This window comes from Lepus europaeus, chromosome 5 (assembly GCF_033115175.1).
Source record: "Lepus europaeus isolate LE1 chromosome 5, mLepTim1.pri, whole genome shotgun sequence".
In the NCBI taxonomy this organism is placed as follows: Eukaryota; Metazoa; Chordata; class Mammalia; order Lagomorpha; family Leporidae; genus Lepus; species Lepus europaeus.
The window spans coordinates 136,888,822-136,898,230 of record NC_084831.1 but is presented as its reverse complement, the minus strand read 5'-3'; the positions used below and the strand labels follow the sequence as shown (position 1 = coordinate 136,898,230).

Genomic DNA, 9,409 nt, shown 5'->3' with positions numbered 1-9,409 from the left:
TCACCAGGTTTGCAATTTGTTAGCACAACTTCTAGAAGCATATTTTGTTTACTTCCCCGTCAACGTCCAAAAGAAGTTTCAGTTTTCGCTACTGGATTAGCAGATTGTTAAATCATTGCCGTGTTTTTGACCCTCGGCTGTTTTATTTGAATCAAAAACCAAATCTATTTAACCATGAAAACTCAAAGGAAACAGGATATTCTCCCCGTCCGCCTCCCCATTTTATTTGAAACAGAGAGCGAGCACGCGCTGCTGTGCTCTGGTTTACTCCCCACCTGTCCTGCAAACACCCAGAGCTGGCCCAGGGGAACCCAGCCCCCGGAACTCCATCCGGTTTTCCCACGTGGGTGGCAGGCGACCAAGTACTTGGGCCATCATCTGCTGCGTGTTAGCAAGAAGCTGGATGCAAAACGGAAGAACTGGGACCCAAGCCAGGCACTGGGTGATGTCCCAAGCGGCAACTTAACCGCTGACAAATGCCAGTTCTGGAAGTTGATTCTTGCTCCAGCTTTCAAGGATGTCAAAATGGACCACCAGAATTTTCTCAAATCCCTCTTCATGTCTTTATGTATAAAGAGAAAGCAAGGCACATTTTACATTGTGGCTACAGATGACAGAATTTCAGAAACTACCCATCTGAGCCAGACACAATTAAGAAGTGGGTAAGTTGGAAATGTTTCCTCAATACAGTCTAGAGTGCTCAGATTCTTTTAAAATTGTTTATTAATGAATGGATTTTCTGCCACTTGGTATGGAGAGCGCCTTTTCTCTAAAGAGGCTATGTAAAATTGAATTTTTATGTACTTTCCAAACTGTAAAGTAAACCAAACCATTTTTTTGAAAAAGACTTGGGATTAAAATGAATCCCAATATTGGGTGCACTTCCTAAATATAGTGCAGAATTCATAGTTGTTATGAAACTGATATTTCTATTGCTTAAGGATTCAGTCTTAGGTTAAACACTTGAAAAAGAGGCCCTTCCCACCCCCAATATTTTTGACTGTAAAAAGTTAAATAAATTTTAGTCAAATCTCTTTTGATTAATATAGAGTTACTGGCACAGCTGGAAGTAGTTCTAAGGTTTCAGAACTCCCAGTTTAAGCTTTTATTCTTCTCACAACTGCCTCCCAAATTTATAAATGCGTTTGTAAATTTTTTTTTTATTTGACAGCTAGAGTTATATAGAGAGAGACAGAGAGAAAGGTCTTCCTTCCGTTGGTTCGCTCCCCAAGTGGCCGCTACGGACGGCGCTGCACTGTTACGGAGCCAGGAGCCAGGTGCTTCCTCCTGGTCTCCCATGCGGGTGCAGGAATCCAAGCACCTGGGCCATCCTCCACTGCCCTCCCAGGCCACAGCAGAGAGCTGGACTGGAAGAGGAGCAGCCAGGACTAGAACCCGGCGCCCATATGGGATGCTGGCACTGCAGGTGGAGGATTAACCAAGTGAGCCATGGCGCCAGCCCCTTGTAAATATTTTTAAGATTTATTTACTTATTTGAAAAATGGAGTGATGCAGAGAGAGGAAGAGCCAGAGAGAAAGAATGATCTTCCAGCTGCTGGCTTACTTCTCTAAAGCCTGCAACAGCCAGGGAAGGGCCAAGCCAAAGCCAGGAGCCAGGAGCCAGGAGCCAGGAACTCCTCCCAGGTCTCCCACACTGGGTGGCAGGTACCCATGTATTTGAGCCATCATCTATTGCCTCCTAGGTGCATTAACGAGAAGCTGGTTTGGAAGTGGAGCATCAGAGACTTGAGTCAGGCACCCAGATATGATTTGTAAGAGCCCCAAGCGAAGGCTTAAGCTGCTACACCACCATGCCTGCCCCTTGGTTTTGCAAATATTAATGGGGTATAGCTGTATTATTCATAATAGTCCTCCAAAATGTAAACAATTCAAAAATCCATCAAATGATGAATGGATGAATAAGTGTAATATATCCACAAAATAGAATATTAAGCAGCAATCAAAAGCAATAAAGTATTGGAGGAGAATTCTGAGAATGTAGAGAAGTAGCAAGTACTAGGAATCTATCTCCCCACCTGGAAAACAATGTAACTGCAGTAATCTGTTTCAGATGGTCATTTTGGAACTCTGAATTCTGTTTAAGGCTTGCATTTTACAGAGGAAAGCTTGGACAGTAAACAGAAGACAATTTTAGTGCATTTTAGCTCAGCTCGAGAGCAGCTACCCTACTTCCACATCCACACTCCTCTAGCAGGCAACATCAGAAGTTGCAAGAGCACCTTATACAAAACTTGTGGGAGAGCTGGTGCTGTGGTGCAACAGGTAATGCCACCATCTATAGTGATGGCATTCCATATGAGCACTGGTTCCAGTCCCATCTGCTCTACTTCTGATCCAGTTGTCTCTTAATGCACCCAGGAAAGCAGCACCAGATGGCCCAAGTGCTTAGGCCCCTGCACCCATGTGGGAGACCCAGATGAAGCTTCTGGCTCCTGGCTTTGTCCTGGTCCAGCCCTAGCTGTTGTGGCCATTTGGGGGAGTGAACCAGAAGATGAAAGATATTCTCTCTCTCTCTCTCCCTAGTTCTTACTTCCAAATAAATAAATAAATAAATCCTTAAAGATAAAAAGTTTGGGAACCAGGGTGGGCAATAAGGATCCTGTTTTCCAAAATGGGATACTCTGTTCTGATCACCAGGTGCTGCTTCTGATCGAGGGGATTTAGGGATGGAGGGGCCAGCCATTGTTTGTGCATCTTCTTCCACTCCTCTCCTTCTAGCTTAAGCAGAGTCCAGGAAATTAAAAGACCAGCACCTCTCCTCTATCAATTTTCTTTTTTTTTTCTTCCTCCTTTTGGAAGCCAGATATTTAAGAGTAATGCGTTGAAAAGTGGCTACACTTACAAGGGAAAGTCGAAAGTTATTGCACATACTCAGGAAAAGGAGCAAGGACAGAAAAGACCTGAAAAGACTTTAAATTATTTAGCCTCACAGATGCTCAAAGAACTAAAGCTGTTGAGACTGTCAAGCAACTGATGTATGCACAAGTTAGAAATATCAAAATATGAAGTAGAAAAACCTAAAAGGGGCTAAAAAGAAACTATACAGCTTGAAAGTACAATAGCTGAAATGAAAAATCCAGTAGACAGATTCAAAGACAGATTTGTGTAGGCAGAAGAATCAATAAACTTGAAGGTAGGATAATTGAAATTACTGAATTTGAGAGTTAGAAGGAAAAGAAAAAGTGAGCCTAAGGTGTCTGTGGAACATCATCAATCACATGATGGCAAGGCCAAGGCAACTTCAGCTGGCTGACAAGGTCACAGCAGAAGGTCTGTCTCAGCAAGGCATGAGAACAACAGCTGTGGTCCTCTTAGTGGGTTTAGGGTTGGGAATTACACTCTGCATAAGAAAGTCGAAGCTTCCTGGTGGTCCCGCTAATGATTGCTGTATTCCTAATTTTAGGGAAGAACACTTAGTCTCATAATCCCCAAAATGTCCATTGCTTTGTAGAATTTTAATCAAGTCGAATGCTAGTGTAGAAGAAGGGGTGATGCTTTACGCATGGTTGAGCTGTTTATGGAAAAGGCAACAGGCTCCCTGGTGTATACTTCCCACTAAACAAAGATAAATGTTATTAAAGCTTTAATTCAATATGTGCTACAAATACAACAGTGGTTAGGATGCCAAAACTGTGGAATAGATCTAAGTGAACCTTTAGATAAGTACAATAGAGAAATTAAAGAGTTACAGTAAGAACTGCAAAAGAGGGGATACATTTTTTAAAAGGACCTGCTTTGAACTTGGGGCTTCTAGTAAAGATTAGATTAGGAAGGTAATATTCTATCTTCTGTAACCAATTTCAGCACTCCAAGCCTTGCCTTGTGTGGGCAGCCTGTTATCTCGTACCTCTCTATGATAGTAACCCATGCTCTGAACATGCCCTTAAAAAAATCAAAGAAATTGTAACTAGGTGAAAATGGACAACAGACTTGTTATTTTAAGAAGAAAGAATCATTATGTGGCATGATATAAAAATAAAGTCTGGTGCTCGAGAGCTAGAGCCGTGCCATCAGCCTTGCTGTGAGTGTGTCTCACTTCTTCCTACGCGGATGCCTCCCACACCTTCAGGAACCCCTGTACCTGCTGGAGCTGGACTCCTGCACCTAAGGTGTCTGTGGAACATCCTCAATCAGATGAAAATACACCCTGTGGGAGTCCCACAGAAAGTATGAGAAAGGAGCAGAAAGATAATTTGAAGAAATAGTGACTGAAAACTTCCCAAGTATGATAAAAGACATGTATAGGTCTAAGAAGCTCAATGAACTCCAAGTAGGAATTTAAAGACACTTCCACGGAAGCGTTTTGTAACTACATTGTTGAAAGACAAAGAGAAGCAGCCCATCATATACAAGAGAGTTCAAAAATCCATAAAAGATACTGACAACCCAAATTCAGAGGCATATTTAAGATATTTTACACAATGATCAAGTGGGATTTGTTCCTGGAATGCAGAAAGGGTTCAGCATATGAAAATTGATCAGTATGAGGGCGGTGACTTGGGCAGCAATGCAGGGCACCTGGCCATGTGGAGTCAGAGTCGGCAGAGACCATGGATGGAGGCAAATCTGGAAAGGACAGTGGGAAGGCCCAGGCTAAGGCAGTGTCTCACAGAGAGGCAGGCTGTAGTTTCCCTCAGGCCGCATCCATAGACACTCTCTCCACGAGACTCCCTCCACGAGCCACGGAAGGGTGGCTGCCACTGCTGCTGTGGACAGTGCTGCAATCCTGGAGAACCTCACTGCTGAGGCACTGGAGTTGGCAGGCAATGCTTCCAAGGATGTCAAGTTAAAGCACATCACTCCACATCACTTTCAGCTTGCAATCTGTGATGATGGAAAACTGGCTTCCCTTCTCAAGGCTCCCATAGCTGTAGGTGGTGATCCCTGACATCCTCAGATCTCTTAATGGAAAGAAAGGACAGCAGAAAACTGCACAGAGGGTTGTTTTACCCAACTATTTTCCTCTCTGTCATTGTTCTGTAACTGGGACAGAAGAGATAATGGAGATACATAGAATTTTTTAAAAATAATTAAATGGAAAACATACACAGTTACCATAGACATAATAAAAGAAACATTTGTACGTTCTTAGACTCAGAAGTTAGATAAAAGTACCTTTCCATATAGTGACAGTTTTATAGATTGGCTAGGTTTCTCTTGTGTTTCATATAAAAATTGGATGGATAAGCCATTGTCTTACAAAATAAAGTTGATCAGTGTCAGTGTTATATATCACATTAACAAGATGAAGGAAAAATAAACCACATCATCATCTCAAGGCAGAAAAATTATTGGATAGCATCCTTTGATGACAAAATGCTCAACAAACTAGGAGAAGACTGCCTCAACACAATAAAAACCAAATATCAAAAACCCATAGAAAACATCATACTCAATAATAGAAGACTGAAAGATTTTCATCTAAGATCAAGAACAGACAAGGATACCTGGTTTAGCTACTTCTGTTCAACATAGTACATGGAGTCTTAGCCAGAGCAGTTAGGTAAGAAAAAGAAATGAAAGTCACTAAAATTAGAAAGGAAGAAGTAAAATCATCTCTGTTTATAGGTTATATGACCTTATAAGTAGAAAACACTAATGGTTCCATTTAAAAACTATTCAAAATAATAAATAAATTCAGAAACCCAGTACAAACAGTCAACACTCAAAATCCTGCATTTCTGTACACTAAAACAATCTGAAAAGTAAATTAATAAAACAAATAATTCCACTTACAATATATCAAAAAAGGATAAAAGATTTAGGAATTAATTAGGTAGGTAAAAAAGTTGTACAGGGGCCGGCACTGTGGCATAGTGGGTAAGGCTGCCGCCTGCAGTGCTAGCATCCCACATAGGTGCTGCTTCGAGTCCCGGCTGCTCCACTTCCAATCCAGCTCTCTGCTATGGCCTGGGAAAAGTAGAAGATGGCCCAGGTCCTTGGGCCCCTGCACCCATGTGGGAGACCCATAAGAGGCTCCTGGCTCCTGGCTCCTGGCTTTGGATCAGCGCAGCTCCAGCCATTGCGGCCAGTTGGAGAATGAACCAGAGGATGGAAGACCTCTCTATCTCTGCCTCTCCTCTTTCTGTGTAATCCTTTCAAATTAATAAATAAATCTTTAAAACAAAAGTTGTACAATGAAAATGGCACAGCATTGCTCCAAGAAATTGTGGTGACCATTGCACAACAATATGAATGTGTTAAGTATCCCTAACCTGTGTACTTAAAATTGGTTCAGATGGGGCCAGCACTGTCGCGTAGCAGGTAAAGCTGCCACCTGTGGTGCCAGCATCCCATATGGGCACCCGTTCAAGTCACAATTGCCCCATTTCTGATCCATCTTCCTGCTAATGCACCTGGAAAGTAGCAGAGCATGGTCCAAGTGCTTGGACCCCTACACCCACGTGGGAGACATGGAAGAAACTCCTGACTCCTAGCTTTGGACCGGCCCAACTCCAGCAGTTGCGGCTCTTTGGGGAGTGAACTAGTGAATGGAAGACCTCTCTCTGTTTCTCCTTCTCTCTGTAACTCTGCCTTTCAAGTAAATAAGTAATATTTTTAAAAATGTGTATATTCTAAAAGAAGATCTCAGAAATGGACAACACTCCTATGATTTCCTGTCATGGTTCATTGTACGGTTTACAAACATGAGTAAGTAAACATTAAGAAGAGAGCAAAGAAAGTTGAGTAACTCTTAACAAATGTTTTTGATAAATGCTTTGATTTAGAAAAGCCAATATTTATTTAACTTGAGTAATCAAGAATAAAAATTAAATAAACTCAGTGCCAAGAATTGAGAAGAGAGGACCATAAATGTCGCTTATAAAAATATTCATGGTAAAATGTTTTATAAAAATATTCAGATTCCACATTGAGTCATAACATTTTAAATCACTCAACAAATACTTGTACTTATTCAACATTTATGTGGCAGACACCATTCCATGTACTTGGAATATATCAGCCAACTAATATGCTCCCTGGAAGTCAATTTGACCATTTAGAATCCAGATTTAAAACAAAACAAACAAAAAACAAGCTTCTTGACAACAAATACACAAAGCTCTTAGAAAATTTGTAGCCTAATTTGACTAGTTTGTATTATTATGAGTTTTTATGTCACAGTTCTTTGGATTATTTTAGTCTTATGAGCTCGGATCTCTTAGTTCTCAGCTTAGAACTTACAATATGAGACTTTGAAAGGAAGGAAAAGAGAAGAGGTGGATATGATGGATTTTTAAGCAATTGTTTTTCTGAATTTCATATCTATGTATTCTACTTCTAATGCTCATTTATTAACAAAGCACAGGACTTCATAATTGTAATATTTAACATATGTGTATCTAAAGTGGATATATTAATAAGATCTCCTATAAATTAAAAAAAATTATTTGATAATGTAGAGAATATTTCCTTAAGGAGTCAAAAATCCATTGCCTTCAACAATATTCACCTTCTAGTAGAAAAAGAAGACAATAAACAATAAACATATGAGCTAAATAAAATATATGGTACATTAGAAGATGATAACGTGAAAAACAGAGACTTTCAGAATGTGGAAGTGGGTTCTGATCCTGTGTTACATGCTAAACAATGTAGTCAGGTTAAGGTTTACTGAGGTGACACTTGAGACTGTAATTATAGTTATATACAATTTAATTATAGTTATATACAATAACTATAACTACAGTTATTTTAGTTATGTTGTGAATAAGATGAGACTCTCAAGTTCATATAGACACTTGAAGTTTAAACCCCAGAGTCTTGTATTGATAGTGTTGGAAGGGTGGAAACAATCCAGTTGTGATACTTAGGTGGTAGGCATTGTGGGAGTCTTTAAGTCACTGGGGAATGTGCTCTTGGAAGGTAGTGCTGAGAAGGCTGGTTATAAAATCATGATTCAAGCCCATCCACTCTCTCTTCCTGGTTCACCCTATAATCTTTCCTCCACAGTGCTCCACCATTGCCATACTGTGGCATCATCAAAAGGCTGAAATAATGGGTCTTACTCAATACTGCACTGTGACACTCCAAACTCAGGAGCCAAAATAAGTTTCCCTGGTTAATAAGTGGGTTATCTTAGTATATTTCATTACAATTTTTTTCCAATACATATGCCTATGAAGATTTCACATATAATAAAATCTACCTAGTTCCAGATCTTAGAGGAAATGTTTTCAGTTTTTCCTCATTCAGTATGACTATGGGTTTGTCATAAATACCCTTCATTATGTTGAGATATGATTCTTATACACCTAATTTCTTTAGGGTTTTAATATACATGAAGTTGAATTTTATTGAAGCTTTTTCTGTATCTTTTTTTTTTCAAGCTCTGCTGCAGAAACTCCTGGCTTATTTGGTTCAGATGCCAATGGTGCAGATAGGAATACGAGTGCAGAAGCCGATGACAGGCCAAGGGGCCCAGTAGGCCAAATATCACCACTGTCAGGATGAAGAGCTGAACAGCAGTGCTGCCCCAGGAGAGTCGCCGCAGCCTCCGGAGGAGCATGGCAGCGGGAGAGATTGATGTGCTCATGAGGTCAACTTTTGGTCACGTCTAGTCTCAAGAACAAACCATCCTGGAACTCAGGCCAGAATCATTGTATATCAAACCTGCTGGAGGCAGTCAGCTTCGTACCTGACGCACACCGAGGGCTGCCTCTGCCATCACCCAGGCTGGTTCATCCTGGCGGAGGCGTCATTGCTGGATCCTCTCTGTACCTATTGAGATGATCATATGAATTTATCCTTCATTCTATTGATCTGATATGTAATGTTTATTGATTTTCATATGCTGAGCCATTTTTGCATCCCCAGGATAAATCTGACTTTCTCATGTAGATGACTTTCTTGTGTGCTATTGGATTTTATTTGCTAAAACTTAAAAGAATTTTTGCATCAATGTTCATCAGGGATATTGGTCCATGGATTTCTTCTGTTGTGTCCTTGTCTGGTTTTGGAATCAAGGTAATTCTGGCCTTATAAAATGAGTTTGGAAGCGTTCCTTCCCTTTCAATTTTTTGGAATAGTTTGAGAAAATTGTTGTTAGTTCATCCTGAAAATCTAGGTAGACTTCTGTAGTATAGCCTTCCAGTTCTGGAGATACACACTATCACTACCCTTACTCAGTATAGTACTGGAAATCTTTGCCAGAGGAATAAAGAAATACAAAGAAATAAAAGGCATGTAATAGGAAAGGAGGAAGTCCTGTTACCTTTGTTTTCATATTATATGGCTCTATAAATGGAAAAACCTGAAGACTCTTCCAAAAGACTTTTCATTTGCTAAGCAAATTGAGTAAAGTTGCAGGATCAACATACAAAAATCAATAGTATTTTTATACACCAATACTGAATTCTCTGAAAAAGAAATAATAAAATTAGTCCTA

General features: G+C 40.2%; 1 pseudogene; it reads left to right on the top strand.

Annotated features, from left to right (window-relative positions):
- The first annotated feature begins 4,571 nt into the window (after positions 1 to 4,571).
- On the top strand, positions 4,572 to 5,045 carry LOC133759268 (histone H2A.V-like; annotated as a pseudogene).
- Positions 5,046 to 9,409: the final 4,364 nt, after the last annotated feature.